This window comes from Pteropus medius, unplaced genomic scaffold, assembly GCF_902729225.1.
Source record: "Pteropus medius unplaced genomic scaffold, Ma_sr-lr_union100, whole genome shotgun sequence".
Classification (NCBI taxonomy): Eukaryota; Metazoa; Chordata; class Mammalia; order Chiroptera; family Pteropodidae; genus Pteropus; species Pteropus medius.
The window spans coordinates 14,234,579-14,243,078 of NW_024349797.1; positions in this window are offsets into that span (position 1 = coordinate 14,234,579).

The following is an 8,500-nucleotide window of genomic DNA, read 5'->3' on the forward strand; positions in this document are numbered from 1 at the left end:
CGTTGCTGTTCCAGCATCTATCTCGCTCTCTAGTGTATTCTCACTTAGCCTGCATCCCTCTCACTGATCTTGGTCGCCTCTGGTCACTGACAAGGGTTGATCTTTTCTCTGAAGCTGGGAGGAATAGGAGACAGCAGAAGAAGAGAGCGGACGTTTGTGCAGGACAGATGTGTAAAACGAGGCTTTGTTTCAGTTGCAGAGGAATTGGATGAGGGATGTACAGTCTCAATCTCAGCAAGTTAGGCAGCAAGACTGTTCATGAAGAATGAAAAAGAGGTGGGCTTGAGTAGGGGCTGAAAACTATAGAACACTTTAAATGAGGTTATAGAAGACGCAATAGGAATAAAAAGATTGCCAAAAGGCAAACACAAAGCAGGCAGGTGCTCTCTTCATGTTTGTTGGCAGAATAGCACCTACATAATGTCTATTATTACTTTTGGGAAAAGATAGTAGAGAAAAAAGAATAGGTAGTGGATACCTTTTGTTTTACTTAATTAGCAGCGTCTTTTCTGTATTTACAAGGTGGTCATGTTAGTACAACGGTGGCCTGTCTATCCTGACCCATCTGATTTGTCAGGGTAAGTATAGGACCCAACTTGGCCAAATGTTCAGGTGCTCAACCCGGTGCTCTGACCCAAGCCAAGTCAAGCAGAGTACTCTTCCAGGAATTTTTAGAACTAGTAGTGAGAAAGAGAAGCTGGTCTCTGTGCCTCTAGGCTGCAAGATGTAGTAGCCCAGGAGCTAGTGGAGGAGCAGAGGAAACCTGCCTGTGGATGGAGACAGATGAAGGCAGATGTGAGTTGAACAGGTGAGTCCCAGAGATTTTGGAACTCCAGTTCTAGTTGTCCCTGGAGCTTCATTCTTACACTTGCATGCTGGGAAACCGCCCAATATCCTCATAAAACATTCCCCATGTCAGTTAAACAGATGCAAGTTGACTTTGTCATTTACAACAAACAGAATGACAAAGTGAATGAATGAGTAAATGACACTATTTCCATACTGAAGATCATAATCCCCAAGTCTGGATGTGTTCCAATTAGTTTCAGTGCTGAATGAGACTTTTAAACTGGTCTACCCAGAACATGTAAAAGCAAATTCCTTTCACCTTAAGAAGGAAAGAATCCTCACTCACTCACTCACTCAGGCAAACTGGAGAAACAGGTCTATCAACTCATTCAATCTTAAGGAATTTCTGGTAGTCCTATGAAGTAAGAAAATGTGCCTTTGGAAATCAGAGATACCAACAAAGAAATAAGAACCTAAACCACTTCATTGATGAGATCTGCTTTCCTTTTTTTTTTTTTAGCGGGGGTGGGGGAGGAGGAATGGGGGCTGGGAATTTCTTTGGTTACAAATTCCTTAATATGTGGTCACAGTCCCAATTAATAATTCTTCAGTCATAGCTAAACTAACCTATTTATGCCTAATCACAATTCACTTACTCAAAAATCCGAAATATGTAAGGATTTGAGAAGTGCAGAAATTAGAAAAGGTTGTTGGCAACAGCATTTGATGATGACCTTACTGTTCAGAACCTTTCAGATCTTTAGGAGGAATCTCACTTAGTTAGGTTTACTCTCCAATAAGGAGGGTTGTGGGGTCAGGCCGAGGGCATTTCTCAAGAGCCTTGGATAAAAGTGATTTTAGCCACAGTTTTAAAAAGTTAAATGAATTTCTTGGTAGTATACTCTTTAACACTTCTTCCCAAAATGCCCTGAAAAAAATTTTCAGCTTTCGTTGTGATTAGAGCTCTTCCAGAAAGTGATATTATGTTTTATAAGTTATATTTTATAAGTTATATCACGAAAGAGCTCAGTAAAACAACCTGAACATTGTTTTAAAATACTTTTTTAATAAGCAGACTTAAATTTCCACTACTCAGGCTGCCTTTCTTTGACCAGGTAAGTGATATTTTAAGACCGGTTTGGTCTCAGTCTCCATTTAAAAACTCCTTTATTATCTTGTCAACTGTTGTCTCTCTGGTGATTCTCCTGGCTTGTGGTCACATGTCTTTTAAGTGTGGGGCAGATGTGGCTGTTTAATCTCCTCCCACTTTTATTCCCATCTGCACATTTCTTTTCACTAACCTCCTCTCACTGCCAAAAAGAAGCAAGTGTGAACTTTTTCATCTGTAAATTTCCAGTTGCAGGTGAAAATATCTAAATTAAATTGATTTCACCTTTTGCCCACCCGTTTAGGAAAGCAGAAACTATCCTCTCCTTCCATTTTAAGCATGCATGCATGCTTGATACAGAACACATTTTAAAAATAGAAAAGTATAAAGAAAACGAGGAATGATCACTCATATTTCCATTACCCAAAGACACATACCACTTTGGGGTAGTTCTATGCAGGCCTTTTCTTTCTTTCTTGTATGCTTTTTCAGTGAATTAGTATATGGGTATATTTTTTCATCGTAATTATGATTACTTTTCTTCTAATAGTCTACATATTTTATTACAAATCTTTGTTTTATTACAAATCTCATGAACATGTATTAGATGTATAATATTTCATCCAATGGATGGGATCACAATATACTTAACCATTCCTTATTTCTAGATATTTAGCAAACTTCACGTATGTCGTCTTGTCTGTGTTATCTATGAGTTCTCTAAAACATAAATAGCCCAGTAGGATTGTTATTCACAAGATCTAAATGGCAGCGCATCCACCAGTAGTCAAGAGGGACGCTTGTAACGGTGAATTGCCACCGTACTGAATGAAGCACAAGGAGTGAGGTGGCAAAAATGGCAGCCAAGAAGGGCAAGACAAATATACTTTCAAATAACAAAGGCAAAAGCTCCACAAAACATGTATTCACTAATGTCACTACACTACGTGCCAATGGTACATACGGACATCTCAACAAACAACTCTGGCCCAAAGACATAGCGCAAATATAATCTATAAATGAATGAAGAGTGCTGCCAGTCCTGGGAGGAGGGCGTCAACTGCCTGGGAGGGCTCCACAGAGGTGGAGCTGCTTACCTGAGTCTTGATGAAGGAGGAGGAATTCATTGACAGACCAAGGAGAGAACGAATGTAGGCACAGGAAATAGTCTGTGCAGAAGTCCAGGCTCTAAGCCCGCAAGGTGAGTTCAAGGCCTCTCAACCAGAGCAGTGAAGTGAGAGGCTGCGGTGAGCCTGGGAAGCATGGCCCGGGGGTCCTGAAGAGCCCTGATGCCGTGCGCATTGCAATAAAGAATTTTCCTGGTCCTAGTCCCTGGTTCTTCCTCAGAGGCAAACATTATATCTTTGGAATTTCCTGAGTGGTCCCTTGTTATTCGTGGTGGGTCCCTGCCACACCTGAGTTTTCGCTAACGGGATGACTCAGGGTGTGGATGTCACGTGAGAGAGACCAGCCATGTGATTAGAAGATTGGAGCTTTGAATCAGCTGACCTCTAAGTGGCGGAAAGGGGCTGGAGATTGAGTTCAATCACATGGTCAATAATGTGATCAGTCATGCCAATAAAACTCAAGACATCAAGGCCCCAGTGAGCTTCCTGGTTGGTGAATGCATCAATGTGCCAGGACGGTGGTATATCCTGATTCTACAGGAAAAGAGCCCAGAAGCTCCGCATTCAGGATGCTCCCAGACCTCACCTTATGTGTCTCTCCATTTGGCCGGTCCTGATTTGTATCTCGTATAATCAAACTATAATCATAAGTATAGCACTTTCTTGAGAGTCCCGTGAGTTGTTCTAGCAAATTATCATACCCTAGGTGGTTGAGGAAACCCCTGGATTTGGAGCCAGTTGGTCAGAAGTGTGCATAGCTTGGGGGCCCATGAACCTGTGGCTAGCATCTGAAGGGAGAGTAGTCTTATTAGGGACAGTTCCCCTAGCCTATACATTGGTGCTAACTCCAGGTGATTTGCCTAGGAATCACATTACAATTACTGCACCATGCGAAGGAATTCAGACCTTATTTTGAAGGATTTTAAATAAGAGAATATCAAACATTCGTGTCTTAGAAAAATCACTCCATGGCAGTATAAAGAATGAATTAGGGAAAACTATGAAGGAGGATGTGTTACAGACTGCCGGAAATCAGACAGGAGCAAGAAACTCGGCCAACGTACAGCATCAGGAGTGAGGGTGAATTACCACAAATCTCTGTGAAATAAGTGTGTGAAGAAGCAGATCAAAGAGCAGAACCCCCAGGGACCAGTTCTGCAAGGGTGTGTCCAGCCTGTGGTGGGACAAACATAGCAGTTGATGGAGAACATCACTTTCAATGATCCATAAGCTAAAACATTTAGATCTTAAAGAGGAGGAGGAGGGAGGAGGGAGGAGGGAGGAGGAGGAGGGAGGAGGAGGGAGGAGGGAGGGAGGGAGGAGGAGGAGGAGAAACATCTTCCTTTGAGTCTTCTGAAAGACTTTTCACCGCCCCACCCCCAATTTAACACGTGTTAACATTTCTTCTTTTTTCTTAATTTGTTCTATTTGTGCTTCATTATAAATCAATGGCTTTTATGGGGAGAGGAGCAATTTTCCTCCCCAGGGATCATTTGGCAGTGTCTGGAAATATTTTTGGTTGTCATAACTGGGGAGTGGTACTGAATCCAGTGGGCGGAGCCCAGGGATACTGCCAAACATCCTACAGTGTGCAAGACAGTGGACAGCCCTGAGCATTATCTTGCTTAAAACATCAACAGTGCTAAGGCTGAAAAACTCCTGTTTAAATAAAAGAAATAAAATATTACACATAAAAATGAAGTCCCTGTGTACCCCTCCCCAAACCCAAACCCACTTCCCATCCACTCTCGCCCCAAAGGCAGCCACTATCACAAGTTAGGTATAAGGAAAGAGTTTTTTTGGTGGGTTTTTTACCAAATTTTTTTCTAAGTTCTTAGGGTTCAGTCCTTTGATATTTCTATTTAATTTTTAGTGTCTCCTATAAGACTATTGCCATGAAAAAACTACAATTGTAAAGATGCTGCCTTTTAAATCCTCTACTCACACACATGCATGCACACACAGGTACACACACCCAACCCCTTTCTACTGTTCTGTGCTGCCCCCTTTCTCAGGCTAGGCTAGGTTCCCACCTAAGAAAGTGAGAGGAGATTGAACTCTCCTTTATTTATTCTTCTTTATTCACTGTGGTACAAAATAAGACCATGAAAAACCATTTCCGGAAATAAGATTAAACACAGGATAGGCATGTTTCAGCCCTGATCAAAGCATAACAAACATTCCCTCCTCCTTCAGTTCTGACATGGCTGCCAGGCGTCCATTCTATGAGATCACGTGGTTGAGTCTTCTACAGACTACAGCATGAGTTTAATAACATCTATTGGAATGGAGTCACCAAATGTAGGCTTACCGAGCAAAGATGTTCTATTTCAAATTATAGTTTTACAAACAGATGTTTGTGTTATAAAAAAATATAAGAATTTGGGTTAATTAACCCAAGTTGGGTTAATACTGAATTGATGCTTCAATGCAAAAAAAAAAAAAAAAATTGATCAACTAGAATAAGTGACAGTTACCGAAAAAATAAAAAACAAAAAATAGCTCTGTATATTTTATTAAAAAAAAAATAGAAAGCACAAATATCTTTCAACTGCTGCTAAACACCATCCTCTACACTGGTAATAAAATATCATCTCCAAGTGAGGGAAATATCATTTAAGATGCCTTCAAGGGTTTCATAATCCAGAATGGAAAACATACCCCTTGCAGGATAATGTTCATAAGATGATATGGCGGAACAATGAAAAAGATATTTTTTTCAGCATAATTGCAGCAGAGGTGAAATTAAAGACTCAATTGGTAATAGCAACACCCTTCCATCACATCCTAACTATGGTTTTTAACTTTGTAATAACAGCTGAGAATGCCATTTAAATAGTCAAGTTAACTTGCCCTACCAAATTTTAAATACATTGCTATAATAATCCATAGTAATTTGAATGGTAAGGCATTGGTTTAAAACTATGTAGACATAATGCAACAATATAGAGAAATAGAATTTGGTCTATCACAAGTAGGGTATTTCAAATCAGAGAAGAGAGAGTATGGATTATTCAATAAATGATCTTTAAATAAATTTTAATTTGGAGGAAAATTATATTATATCCCTAGTTCTCCTTAATACCAAATAAATTCTAGTTGGAGCAAAGGTTAAATATTTTTAAAACATATGCAAAACTAGAGGAAAATATAGGTATTTTTAAAATCTTAGAGCAAATAAGATTTTTCTAAATATGACACCAAAACTAGAAATTCTGAAAATAAAATGTTGATAGATTTTACTAGATTAAATAAAATTTAAAACTTCCAAACTACAAAAACTGTCAAAAATGGAAAAAGCACAGCAACGTTTTTTAAAAAAACTCTGTCATCTGAACTGATGTCCTTAAAACTTATAAGAGCTCTTATAAATCAATAAGATAAATGTGAATCTCTTCCATAAAATGGAAACATGAAATGAAAATGCAATTCACAAAAGAAGATATGCAAATAATCATGTGGAAGGATATTGTTCTTATTAATAGTCTAAGAAATGCAAATTTCACTGCAGTAAGTGACAGTGAAAATATTAGTGTGCGCAGAAAGAAAAAAGACTATTTTACACTGATGGTGGGAAGCTACCTAGGTAGGAATCTTTGGGATGGGAATTTGATAATAGGCATAAAAAAAGTCAAACTAGAAAAAAAATAAAAGCAGGTTGAGGGGAAGAGAAATTAAAGGGAATACTTTTGAACTAGCAAGTCCTTTTCTAAGAATTTAAATTTATCTTAAATGTGGGTCTATTGTGTTTATAATAGTGTGTGTTAGTCAGCTAGGTCTGCAATAACAAAACACCACAGACTAGGTGGCTTAAACTGCAGACATTTATTTTTTTACAGTTCTGGAGGCTAGAAGTCCAAGATCAAGGTGTTGGCAGGGTTGGTTTCTCCTGAGGCCTCTCATCCTGGCTTGCTGATAGCCATCTTCTCCCTGTGTCTTCACGTGGCCTTTGCTCTTATGTCTCTTCTTCTTTATAGAAAGATACCAGTCATTTTGTTTTAAGGCCCACCCTTTCATAACCTTAATTACCTCATTTAATCTTGAGTACTTAAGAGACTTATCTCCAAATACATTAAGGGTTAATGCTTCAACACAGGAATTTGGGGGAGACACAATTCAGTCCATAAATAGTAAAAAAATTAGAAACTACCTAAAATATTATGCAGCCTTAAAAGTGATAAAGTTGATTTATATTTATTAACACAGAAAGCTGCCATGATAATATGACATGCTTCTTAAAAGTTTTTAAAACAATTGGCTTAGTGTGACCACACTTTGGGGAAAAATATATATGTACATTTGAAAAATGAAGTTAAACAACATAACATCTGGGTAGTGAAGTTGTGGGAAATACACACATTTGACTTTATATTTTTATAAAAAACTATATAATGAATATTTTTACCTTCATAATAAAGGAGACGAAAGTTATTTTCAAAAGGACAGTTCAGCCCCAAATTTATTTCTTCCAGGATTATTTAAATAAATTTCAATTTCTGATTCCTAATTTTTTGCATAAATAATTGCAGACCATGAGCAAAAGTGTGCAACAGCAAAGTGGCTCCTGAGGTGAGGCAGTTATAATCTTGAGTGGAACAATAAATTTGGGGAAAAATTATAAACCCAAATAAATATTGATTAACCAATAGAATTTATGCATGTGCTTAGTGGACACTTGGCAATCATTTTTGTTAATTTAATCACTGTCACCTGTCAAACTAGATAATTTAAGGCAAAAGGCCTTGTCAGAGTAGACATATGCACTAGCGAATTTCAAAGACAATAAAAATTTTTTTTTAGCAGTTTGGAATCCTATGCGCAATTTCAACACCAACCAAATGGAATTCTACAGATAAATCCACTGTCACAACTAGGAGAAAACCAACACAATAGTATATGTTGTTTAGCACCTGATTGGTTCATCAACTAATTCAGTCTCTGGAGTGATGACTCTTTTTAGGGAACAATCATTCCAATTGGCTACTTATTCTGAGTTAGTTTTTATATTTAAAGAAACTAAATTCGAGTCAGGTCCCTCAAATTCAAACACTTCAGCAACAAAATGTCACACAGTGGTGAGGGTCATTCAGACTAAGCAACAGTCCCCATGTAGTTCTCCATTCTGCAACATTGGTGATGCTTATGTCATGGGTGGGACCTCCAAAATGCAGCTTGATTTGCCTCAACACGAAAAACAGATCTTTCCCTGTTGGCCAGAAAGGTGGCATTGAGGATGGAATTTGTCTCCTCATTTTTCATCATCTTCAAATGTTTGGCTCACTGATTCATCAGAACAGTCTCTCTTGAGATTACCAAGCAGCTGATTGCAACTTCTCACAAGACTTCAGCATGGGGGTTGCACAATCTATGGAAGATTCTGCAGAAGATGCTGATAATGGCTTCCTCTTTGATGTTGCAGTTACTTATCACCACTGACTCTTTAATACTTAAATACTGATGCTTCATTTGTTTGTGA